The sequence below is a fragment of the Toxorhynchites rutilus genome, chromosome 2, assembly GCF_029784135.1.
Source record: "Toxorhynchites rutilus septentrionalis strain SRP chromosome 2, ASM2978413v1, whole genome shotgun sequence".
Classification (NCBI taxonomy): Eukaryota; Metazoa; Arthropoda; class Insecta; order Diptera; family Culicidae; genus Toxorhynchites; species Toxorhynchites rutilus.
This window is the reverse complement of record NC_073745.1, coordinates 178693396-178705993: the sequence shown is the minus strand read 5'-3', so window position 1 is coordinate 178705993 and position 12598 is coordinate 178693396. Positions and strand designations below refer to the sequence as shown.

At 40.8% G+C, this 12598-nt stretch overlaps 1 protein-coding gene and 1 long non-coding RNA gene across 3 annotated transcripts in view; one reads left to right on the top strand and one right to left on the bottom strand.

The window, feature by feature from the left end:
• The first annotated feature begins 776 nt into the window (after positions 1–776).
• LOC129770006 (translation initiation factor eIF-2B subunit gamma) overlaps positions 777–12598 on the top strand; it is an 87923-nt gene continuing 76101 nt past the window's right edge. For both annotated transcript variants that reach the window (XM_055772584.1, XM_055772581.1), the window contains exon 1: positions 777–1010. The gene's annotated coding sequence lies outside the window, so the exon portion shown is untranslated. The remainder of the gene's footprint in view (positions 1011–12598) is intronic.
• On the bottom strand, positions 1053–2255 carry LOC129770013 (uncharacterized). The gene is made up of 3 exons (XR_008742011.1): positions 1942–2255; positions 1624–1863; positions 1053–1460 (listed from the first exon to the last, which is right to left on the bottom strand). It is a non-coding gene; the product is annotated as an uncharacterized LOC129770013 (long non-coding RNA).

Below are 12598 nucleotides of genomic sequence, written 5' to 3'. Positions count from 1 at the left end.
GTTGAAAGGTCAACGCAAGATATCGATGAATTGCCGAATGGTTTTCCAAGGCGCTCGAAAAGAATAAGAAGAGCGAATGTTAACGAAGATTATATTTATAATGTTGTTCACAGTTAGTGATGTCGAATTATTGTATTAGCATTAGTGAAGATTCTTGAATTATTTAAAATGGATTATAAATGTACATTTGAATTTTTTGAAACATGAAGTAAAAAGTCCTGAGAATAGTTAGAATTCTGAGCTTCCAAAAGGGGAAGAGCTGAAGTGTTCGTAATAATTATATATTTACCTTGACTGGTATAATGAGTAAATTATAATCTGAGTGTATATTCCGTTTAACGGTCACCAACACAGTTATGGTGAAAATGTCATAACGCAGACGAAGGTCTGAACCAAGGCGCTTATATCAATGTATAACAGGTGAAGCAACATCATCACTTCAATAAGAAGTGGATTACGGTTTGTGGAGCGGGGGTTGTTTGTTTTGTTATTGCTAGGATACGCCATTTTTGCATTTATACATGCAAGAGTAGTTCCCCTCCTTTTTCAAATAAATTCGCGAAAGCCGAACATAGTAGGCATCGTTCTAATAGGCGTCGTAGCAGTTTGTAGAAAGCCGCCGGCAGCGTTCTGATGCAGTTTGTAAACAATACCGACAGCAATTCCAATATGGCTGAAAGTGCATTTCATATGATTGTTTCACCTGGTGTATATAGAGACGCCTTGGTCTGAACAAAGCGAGAAATAAAAAGTAAAGGCATTCGTATTCGAGTGCTCACTCCGAACAGTTGGTTTATTTTAATCAGTGAAAGAAAGAATTTAACAATTTCCACTAGAATTATTTCAAAATTCCGACAAACATTTCGATTCATACCACAAAGTACAATGAATGAATGTTATCTGACGTCGGAATCTTTATTCTAACGAGAAATCATGTGTCTATGCTTCTCAGACACGTTAATGCCGTTGGATACCTAAGATTTTTTCTTACAAACATTCGAGTTTTTATAGTAAGTAAACTACCAATGAACTACAATCCTATACGATCGAGAATATATTCTGTTTTATTAACTGCGAATGTCAGACATTTTACAAAATATATTTTTGTTATAATCCTGCGATAAACTAATAAAACAGGCACGAGCATTTTAAAACTCTCTGTCAGTACTTAGGAAACACTTTCTAAAAAGGGCGTTAATTTAATCACAAAAACCTTCGGAAAAGAAAGAAAGGCACCAGCACTTTCTTAAATCTTCGCGGCAGTCTCTTCCTTTGCAGATTTCTCGTTGTATTCCTTGTACCAGTCAAAGTTCATTTTCTGGACGGGTTCGCCCCGCTCCTGGACATGTTTACCCAAAAGATCATCACAATGCAGCCGACTGATGTTTTAACCATCATATAGTTAGCGATTTTGATGCGCACCTGATTGCGACAGCGTTCCATGACATCTTGGCTGAAGGCTGAAGAAGAAGAAGAATTAACTGCGAATGTCAGACATTTTACAAAATATATTTTTGTTATAATCCTGCGATAAACTAATAAAACAGGCACGAGCATTTTAAAACTCTCTGTCAGTACTTAGGAAACACTTTCTAAAAAGGGCGTTAATTTAATCACAAAAACCTTCGGAAAAGAAAGAAAGGCACCAGCACTTTCTTAAATCTTCGCGGCAGTCTCTTCCTTTGCAGATTTCTCGTTGTATTCCTTGTACCAGTCAAAGTTCATTTTCTGGACGGGTTCGCCCCGCTCCTGGACATGTTTACCCAAAAGATCATCACAATGCAGCCGACTGATGTTTCAACCATCATATAGTTAGCGATTTTGATGCGCACCTGATTGCGACAGCGTTCCATGACATCTTGGCTGCAAACAAAAAAACATTTTTATGAAATTTACAAAAGCTCAAGTTGACTGTAAAGTTGCGCTTTTTGACCCACTTACTCATCCAGATACTGCGGTTACAAGACTGTTTTTGTTTTTTTTTGTCTATTTTCTTCAGTTATCATAGCTGCAGTGGCCAGATCTACTACTATAGCGCCATATGATGCACAGTTGAAGACATTTTTATTTATAAATATTTTCTGCTTTGAAAAATGACAGCGGACGCACAAAAAATAATATCCGACTTGACAAACAGTGTACTATGTAATAACCGTGTTTGTCATTTATTCAAAATAGCTGTATTTCGCCAAATAGTTTTATGTCAAATTTTGGATAAAAAAAATACGTGTAATTATGATTGTAAAATTTTTCCGTCGAACATTAAATTTGTACTAAATTTTGACCAAATTTTTTCTGTCAAAAAGTGTCAAATATTTGACCTCCGATCAAACAGTGTACAGCCACCTTTAGTTAAATAAACGTCAGATGCAATACACATCCCTACCAACGATTGGTACATTTTAGGGGCTGTCCACATACCACGTGGACAATTTTAGGGGGGGGTAGGGGCATGAAAATATCCACGCTTGTCCACGGAGAGGGGGGAGGGGTAGACTATGTCCACGTGGACACGAAAAATAAATATTTTTTCAAATATAATCACCGATACATTCTAAATTAAATAAAAACTGATCCAAGAATTCAAGAATTTTTAAACTTTTCGCCCATCCTGAGTACTCCGTATTTATCAATAAACGGATTTAGCTGCCTGAGAGTGCTTCATATATTTTCAATAATATCATTGAACTTCTTCACTGAAATCTATATTCTGAAAATAACTCATGTAAACTGTGAGCGACAGAGCTAATTTGTATGATCCTATAATTTTATAGTTGAGGGCTGTGCATAGACGTTCATAGCGCAAACCTATAAAAAATAAATGATTCCATAATGGTTAAGTTTTCATGATATTACACATATGGTTTTTTCATCAAATATAATTTACTATAAATTTTGTTCTATCTCGAGAACTTAGAGAAGTCTTAGGATAATAATGTCTGTATAATTTTTCATGCAGAATTTTGTGTAAAATTATTTTCTCGCATTACAGGCGGTCCTGTTTTTGTGCGGTCCCTTTTTGCGTGATTCCTCGTTCATGCGACTCTTTTTGTGCGATTTTATTATGACATCGGTTCTGAATCACACAAACTAATCGCACAAATAATACTATCGCACCTAACAGTCACACAAATGAGAAATCGCTTAAAAAGCAACCGTACAAAAACAGGTTTTCCTGTACTTTTCTCGAAAAGGTAGAGTTTTTCAAAGTATTGGAATTCCGTCAATTTCTAGGAATTAATATTTACATTTGCGTGAAATGATCCATGCACCACTAGTCGTCAAACTTGAATCAGTTGATCCAGTATTCTATTTTTTTCCGAAAATTTCGCATATAATGCAGTTGTAAAACATTTGAATTGATGGATTGAAGTAGCTTTTAGAAGATAAAAAAAAATAAAATTTGTCATTTTTCAAGGGTTTTCATATTTTTTTATAAATATTATAAAAATAAACTTGATTGTTTCTATCAACAAAATTAAAGCTCTCCAACCCTTCTACAATTCCTTCATCGACACTACAATGTTATTCCTATTGTTATCTTTTACTATTTAAAATGTTCCACAACAGAAAATTTTCTCATCTTTCAAATGAATGCAATTAAATTCTTCTAAGTAGCGTAATTTTGAATTGAGGTCAATTTAGACCAAAAAATGAGTCTCAAGAGAAATTCAACTTTCACAGTTGAGATTTGAGCTTAATTCCATAGTTGGGAATCAATGTATCATAAGTGTCTGATGTCATTTTTCCCCGCATGCACTTTGAAAGTCATCTAGACACTCAATGCAGAATGGGATTTGAAAAATAATAAAATATTTTAAAACGCCTTCAATACCCTCTGAAAATTCTCCGAACTATGGCGAAAATGTTTTGACTTGCGCTACCGACTAAAGTGCGATTCACATTCAACATCCACGTCACGTTCACGTTTCGTCATGTCATGTTGCGTCAATTATTCTCCCATGCAATTCTTATGAAAGCATTCACATACATCGGCAACGGAAAATTCGACTTGCCGTTGCTGGTGTATGTGAATGATTCCATAAGAATTGCATGGATGAATAATTGACGTAACGTGACGTGGATTTCCGATTCACCTTTAAGTGCGATTCACATACAACATCCACGTCACGTTCAAGTTCCGTCACGTCATGTTGCGTTAATTATTCTTCCATGCAATTACTATTGAAGCATTCACATACACCAGCAACGGCAAGTCGAAGTTGCCGTTGCCGGTGTTGCGAACTCCGTTCGATTGTTAAATCAGTACATATTCATGTTTTTCGGATAATTTGAGCTTAAGTCGTACTGATTCTGCTGTTCAATCTATTATAGAAGGAATTGAGTCATTGAGGATTATGAATATTATTCTTTTTTTTTTATCCAAAATATATATTTTTATTAAGGCTCATATGGCGTCAACCTGACGGGGCCGGGAGTTCAATATTTCGACAATGTTTGCTTACAACTATGTTAGTAATATGTAACCGATTACTCGCGGTTGGCTCGAGGTTAGTATTACAAGTGTTCTCATAATTGGTATGTTGCAGTCTTCGATGCTCTGTACGTGTGCCCGACACGGGATACTTCCTATTGGGATGCAGCTGACCATTAATCAGCAACGCCCCCCTAGTCTGTACCCCATATCTAGCGTGGTGCGTCTTTCTCGACTCGAGGTATCCAGGATAGAATGGTCACTAGCCGGCGCAATCATCAGTTCGTGTAGAGTTGTCATGAGCGGTACAACCTTTGGCTCTTGTTGAATGATCAGTGGACTGCACAACCTTCGGCCCGTGCATCTGTAAAGAGTGTGTGTATGTATTGCCGCGATTAAGTAAAAGTTTATCGATCGGATAGGAGAGATATGAAACGGGGACACAACGAAGGAAACATCATTAAACGTTGACATCGGCGTTTCTGAGGAACAGGTATAGATGAAGCAGAAGATCAGGATCCCGGCTACCTAAGATATCCCGGACGGGGATATCCGACTGTCTGTCTTGTGCTCTCAGTGCTCTAGAGAGCTGAGAGCGAGCAGCATGGAACCGGATGTCGTGGTAGCCATCGCCACAATCACAAAGATTGTTTGCTGCGAGCCCAATGCGATAGAGATGCGCGTTTAGGTTGTAGTGATTGGACATAAGCCGAGATATCACGTGAATGAAATCACGACCTACATTTAATCCCTTGAACCATGCACTCGTCGAGACCTTAGGAATAATCGTGTGTAACCAACGACCGAACTCATCATCACTCCACATGCGCTGCCAACTTACGAGCATATACTGACGAGGAACGTGGAAAAAATCATTATAAGCAATGTGCCTTTCAAAAAGTGTGCCTTCTAAAGCGCCCACCTTAGCTAGCGAGTCCGCTTTCTCATTCCCCGGAATCGAGCAATGAGAGGGAACCCATGCTAAGGTAATCTTGAATAATTTTTCGACCAAAACACTCAATAGTTGTCTTATTCTTGATAGGAAATAAGATGAGCGTTTATCAACTTTCATTGAGCGGATTGCCTCTATTGAGCTGAGACTGTCTGAAAAAATAAAATAGTGGTCGATGGGCAATGTTTCAATGATCCCTAATGCGAAATATATCGCACCCAGTTCAGTGACATACACGGAACAAGGATCTTTGAGTTTGAAAGAGGCACTGGAATTTTCATTGAAGATGCCGAAGCCAGTGGACCCGTTTATGAATGAACCGTCAGTAAAGAACATTTTATCAGATCTAACTTTCCCATATTCTGCCGAAAATATCGGCAGAATAGAATCGGAGCGTAGGTGATCTGGGATTCCATGGATTTTTTGTTGCATGGACAGATCAAAAATGACAGAGGAATTGCAGAAGTATGGGAAGAAAACTTGGTTGGAGATGCCTGGTGAAGGGTGCACGTCGTGGGTAAGGTACTCATGGTATAAAGACATAAAACTTGACTGAGAAGTCAGTTGGAGTAGATTTTCGAAGTTATCAATCACCAATGGATTCATGATCTTGCAACGGATGAGAAATCTGTAGGATAATTCTGTGAACCAAAGAGTAAGCGGGGGTACTCCTGCCAAAACTTCGAGACTCATCGTATGTGTCGAATGCAAACACCCCATGGCTATACGCAAGCAACGATATTATATTCTCTCCAGCTTGAGAATATGAATCCTGGCAGCTGATCGGAAGCAAAAACTGTCATATTCTAACACTGATAATATCGTTGTTTTGTACAACTGAATGAGGTCTCCTGGATGGGCACCCCACCATGTTCCGGTAATTGTTTGGAGAAAATTGATTCTTTGCTAGCATTTCTGTTTCAAATACGCAATGTGTCTCCCCCAGGTACACTTAGAATCAAAATATGCACCCAGGTATTCGAAAAACATAGAGTGTTGGATCGTTTTTCCGGATAGGTGAAGCTGGAATTGGGCGGGTTCGTGCTTCTTAGAAAAAACGACCATTTCAGTTTTCTCCGTGGAGAATTAGATACCCAGCTTGAGGGCCCACGTGAACTGATTGTTCAGGGTATCTTGCAACGACTTTTGTAGAATGACGGGATTAGTACCCGTGATGGAAATAACTCCATTGTCTGCAAGTTGTCTCAGCGTGCAGTCTCTAGTTAGACAATCATCCATATCATTGACGTAAAAACTGTACAAGAGGGGGCTTAGGCAGGAGCCCTGTGGTAGGCCCATAAAACTCTAACGAGAAGATTTCGAGCTGCCATGAGAGAAAATCATGTGCTTTTCTGACAGTAAATTGTACAGGAAATTGTTGAGAATTGGTGAAAGTCCACGATTATGAAGCTTCTCTGAGAGAATTTCCATGAAAACTGAATCAAATGCCCCTTTTATATCGAGAAAAACGGAAGCCATTTGTTCTTTGCGAGCAAATGCGATTTGGATTTCAGAAGATAGCAGCGCGAGACAATCATTTGTCCCTTTACCTCGGCGGAAGCCAAACTGCGTATTTGACAGCAAATTGTTCGTTTCGACCCACTTGTCCAAACGAAGTAGAATCATTTTCTCTAACAATTTACGAATACAGGATAACATTGCAATCGGCCTATACGAGTTGTGATCGCAAGCCGGCTTGTTGGGTTTCCGTATGGCTATCACTCTCACTTGTCTCCAGTCATGCGGTACAATATTCAGCTCCAGAAACTTGTTGAACAAGTTCAGCAAACGCTGTTTTGCCAAGTCGGGAAGATTCTTCAACAAGTTGAATTTAATCTTGTCCGACCCTGGAGCTGAATTGTTACATGAGAGAAGGGTAATTGAGAATTCCACCATCGAAAAATTCTCATAATCGCTTTGAAGTGGAATGTCACGTACGACGTTTTGTGCAGGAACGGTGTCGGGTCAAACCTTCCTTGCAAAGTTAAAAATCCAACGGTCAGAGTATTCCTCACTTTCGTTTGTATGGTTCCAGCCACGCATTTTCCTAGCCGTATTCCAAAGAGTGCTCATAGCGGTCTCCCTTGACAAACCATTGACGAACTTCCGCCAATATCCACGCTTTTTTGCTTTAATCAAACCTTTTAGTTTGGCTCAAACTCGATATAAAGTTATACTCTTCGAGTGGAGGAAGTTCATGCATTGAAACAATTGCTTCAGATATTATTTCCGCAAATGTTCTCCAGTCAATATTCTTCGTGAGGTCATACGAAATATTGACTGACTCACGAGAGCTTGATTCATTAGCGATCGATAAAATTATTGGTAGGTGATCACTACTGTGGGGATCTTGGATTACCTTCCACATGCAATCCAGGGATAACGAAGAAGAGCATAGAGATATGTCTAGCATGCTTGCCCGTGCAGGAGGGTTGGCTATTCTGGTTGCTTCCCCAGTATTCAAAACTGTCAATTTGAAGTTGTCGCACAGATCATAAATCAAAGTGGCACGATTGTCATCGTAGAGTGATCCCCATGCTGTTCCATGGGAGTTTTTTTTCCCCAAAATATATTTTTTATTAAGGCACATGTGGCGTTAGCCTGACGGGGCCGGGAGTCCAATATTTTGACAATTTTTGTCTTACAACTATGTTAGTAATATGTAACCGATTACTCGCGGTTGGCTCGAGGTTAGTATTACAAGTGTTCTCATAATTGGTATGTTGCAGTCTTCGATGCTCTATACGTGTGCCCGACACGGGCTACTTCCTATTGGGATGCAGCTGACCATTAATCAGCAACGCTCCCTAGTCTGTACCCCATATCTAGCGTGGTGCGTCTTTCTCGACTCGAGGAATCCAGGATAGAATGGTCACTAGCCGGCGCAATCATCAGTTCGTGTAGAGTTGTCATGAGCGGTACAACCTTTGGCTCTTGTTGAATGATCAGTGGACTGCACAACCTTTGGCCCGTGCATCTGCAAAGAGTGTGTGCATGTATTGCCGCGACTAAGTAAAAGTTTATCGATCGGATAGGAGGGATATGAAACAGGAAAACAACGAAGGAAACATCATTAAACGTTGACATCGGCGTTTCTGAGGAACAGGTATAGATGAAGCAGAAGATCAGGATCCCGGCTACCTAAGATATCCCGGACGGGGATATCCGATTGTCTGCCTTTTGCTCTCAGTGCTCTAGAGAGCTGAGAGCGAGCAGCATGGAACCGGATACACGACCAGACAACATGCTCGATGTCGTGGTAGCCATCGCCACAATCACAAAGATTGTTTGCTGCGAGCCCAATGCGATAGAGATGCGCGTTTAGGTTGTAGTGATTGGACATAAGCCGAGATATCACGCGAATGAAATCACGACCTACATTCAATCCCTTGAACCATGCACTCGTCGAGACCTTAGGGATAATCGTGTGTAACCAACGACCGAACTCATCTTCACTCCACATGCGCTGCCAACTAACGAGGAATGTGAAAAAATTCATTATAGGCAATTTGCCTTTCAAAAAGTGTGCCTTCTGAAGCGCCCACCTTAGCTAGCGAGTCCGCTTTCTCATTCCCCGGAATCGAGCAATGAGAGGGAACCCATGCTAAGGTAATCTTGAATAATTTTTCGACCAAAACACTCAATAGATGTCTTATTCTTGTTAGGAAATAAGATGAGCGTTTATCAACTTTCATTGAGCGGATTGCCTCTATTGAGCTGAGACTGTCTGAAAAAATAAAATAATGGTCGATGGGCAGTGTTTCAATGATCCCTAGAGCATAGTATATCGCACCCATTTCTGCGACATACACGGAACAAGGATCTTTGAGTTTGAAAGAGGCACTGGAATTTTCATTGAAGATGCCGAAGCCAGTGGACCCGTTTATGTATGAACCGTCAGTAAAGAACATTTTATCAGATCCAACATGTTCTTTACTGACGGTTCATACATAAACGGGTCCACTGGAGTTGAAATCACCTAAGATTAACCGCGGCTCCGGCTTTGCCTCGATAGTATCAAAGAACTGATGGCGGCCTACCGTAGTTCTGGGAGGGATATATATCGAAGCAATGCAGAGGTCTTTGCCATTGATTTGTGTCCGGCAAGCAACAACTTCAATGCCTGTCATCGATGGGAGAGTGACTCTATAGAAGGAGTGACATTTTGACGTAGGATTACGTCTTTCGGGAACATATTGGGGTACAAATTGAAAAATGAAAATCGATCGCATCGTGAAAAATGTCCAATTTCAAACGCTTGTTACTCATTCATTTCATGATGGATTGATGAGATTTTTGCATCAAACGATTACGGCACTCCATAACAATTTTTCACATTGAATAAAATAGTATATATCATATAACTAACTATCGAACAATTGAAAAAATTCAACCCCTATCTAAACAGAGATACCCAGTCCTGATTGGTCGAAACTGACGTCATTTCTTTTTCGCGCCCGATTCGTTCTCTCACCGGCAAGCTGCATGGCAATCGAGTAGGAGGCGCCTACTTCACACATACCGAATGATATAAAAGAAAGAAGCATTCGTGGATCTCATTCATTCTTACAACGGACGTGGAACGGACAACAACAAGTGGAGAGCAGCAGCAGTGGAAGCGGCTAATATATAGGCAAGCATAGAAGTTGAGCGGTCAAAATGCGAGCTGTGTCTCACACCGAGCTTCTATGGCAGCATAAGCAGCGGCAAACAGTAGCAACGGTTGTTGAAACCGGTCTACTACTAATGGCAGCAGCAAGCATCACGAGCGGATCGTTTCAGGCACGCTCTCTCCGTCAGAAGTGCGAGAACGTTTCATGGCATCGTGAAAGTGCAGTATCGAATCTGAGCGGCCAACAATTGAGCTGTGTCTCACATAAGTGACAGTAGCAGCAGCAACGGCGGTAAACATCGAGGCTGAACCTCAACAATCGAGCTGTGTCTCGCACCGGTCCACTACTGTTGGCAACAACAAACATCATGAGTAGAGAGTTTCAGGCATGCTCTCTTTCTCTACTGCTGCTGCTGCTGCTGCTACTCAGTCAAATTTCTCATTCTTGTTGGACGCTCAGATCGATAAACATATGTGTTTCTAGTGTGCATTGCTGGTACTCCTGTTCACATCAACCAATACAATTGGATGCGGTTATGGAGGTAAAGGAGACAAAAGATCCGGTTGAGGAAGAGTGTATCGCAAGGTTCCACATGACAACATCCAGTGTATCAAACCCGCTATCCGTTGTTTAACTCACCGTGATGGTATCAACGAAACCCTTGCAAACCGACGCACAGAAGCCGAAGATGCCAAAGCCAAGGAAAGCAGCAGCGACTCCGAAAAAACTACCGCTGCCAAAAAGTTAACAACTGCTACACCCGACTGAAACCTCACATTAGCACGCAGCAGATTCCGTACAACCCATTTAACCATTCCAGTCCTTTTCAGGACTTTCGATATTGCTTTGAAACGAAAGAGTTTAATGTATTGTTTTCCACTTATCATAAAAATGATATAAAACTACGATCAAAAATACTGTTTACTTTTACATTTTCTTTGATCATGTGCAACTAACGCTACCCTAACGCTATGTGCCGAAGTGCTACCCCTGTACGAAGCACTGCGCCGAAAAGTATGCACATCGCGCTGGTGTGAAGAGCAGTATGAATTTCATGTCGTCTAAAGACGACGCTCGTATACACAGCTCGTCGCGCGGATGTCGTCTACGCTTGGCAACATTGACACCTGGCAATTTTCATATAAGATTTTTCCCCCGCATGTTAAAAGTGGTTTGTCATGTACATAAAAGCGCAGCGATTCCTCATCGATTATTTGCAAGAGACGGACACACATTGTCCGTCCTCCGCTACAATATCGAAGCTGGAAAGTTTTTTTTCCCCCTCCGCCAAAGTGATTTTTGGTTGTTTTTTTTTTCTTTCGCCCATTGGTGACAAGTTACGTGCCAACGCATCCGGAACAGCGAGGAAGCAGCACCTCTCCAGCGACGCTGGACCGGTGTTCTGTGAATTGGTTCCATTGAGCGTCACATTTGTATCTTCACCAAACATCAAACAGAGAAGTACAATAGAATAGCTTTTGCCGTCTCGCTATTGTGCTTATACCGTAGCGTGCAGCGTTGTATAGATCCCTGAATAGGGTTGTTCAAGTTGCTCGAACTCATCAGACTATTTTTTTATTGAGTTTTTATTTATTAATTTTTTTTTTTTTACGAAATTATTGTTTTTTTTTTCAAGAAGATTTTTGATTTGAGCTAGTTTTTAGTTTAAGTTAGTTTTTAGTCTAAGTTAGTTTTAAGTTGAGTTTTTGCGCGAGTGTGTGCGTGTGAGTTGTGTGTGTGCGTGCGAGTTTTTTTTTTCGTTTTCATAGGCGGTTGCGCACCGTCTGCGCAACCGTTATGACATCTGCTGATGCCAATGTTGCGCGGACGCGTTATTATCAACAGTCCTCGAAGGCACCATGGGTTGTTTTCTTTCGGCCCAAGGAAAAAGCTTTGAGAACTCTTGATATTTCAAGAGATTTGCTGCGTAATTATAAGGGCGTCTCGATACATAAAGAGAGACCGGACAAACTGCGTGTAGAAGCACCGACTTTTGATGTGGCCAACAAGATTGTTGACCACGAAGTTTTTAACAGGGAGTATCACATCTACATCCCTTCTCGAGATGTGGAGATAGAAGGCGTAGTAACCGACGCGAGTCTGAGTGTCGATGAATTAAAACAAGCGTCGGGTTCCTTCAAAAACTCGATGATTGGAGATCTTGTAAAGATCCTGGATGTTAGAAATCTGCACTCAGCATCTTTGGAAGAAAATAAAAAAGTTTATAAGCCCTCGCACTCTTTTCGAGTTACTTTCGCAGGTTCTGTTCTCCCAAACTATGTGAAAGTAGAAAATGTTTTTTTTCCCAGTGCGCCTGTTTGTACCGCGGGTTTATAATTGTACCAAATGTAAAAAGTTGGGACACTCGGTTAGCCACTGCGGCAACAAATTTCGTTGCGGCAAATGTGGCGATAAACATAGTGAGGATTCTTGCACTCAAACAGTGGAAAAATGCATTCACTGTGGCGAGAATCCTCACCCTCTACAAGAGTGCCCAAGGTACAAACAGCATTCCGATAATGTGAAGCGTTCTATCGCTGGACGCTCCAAGCGGACTTATGCTGAAATGCTAAAGACCGCATCAGCCGCTCAAAATGA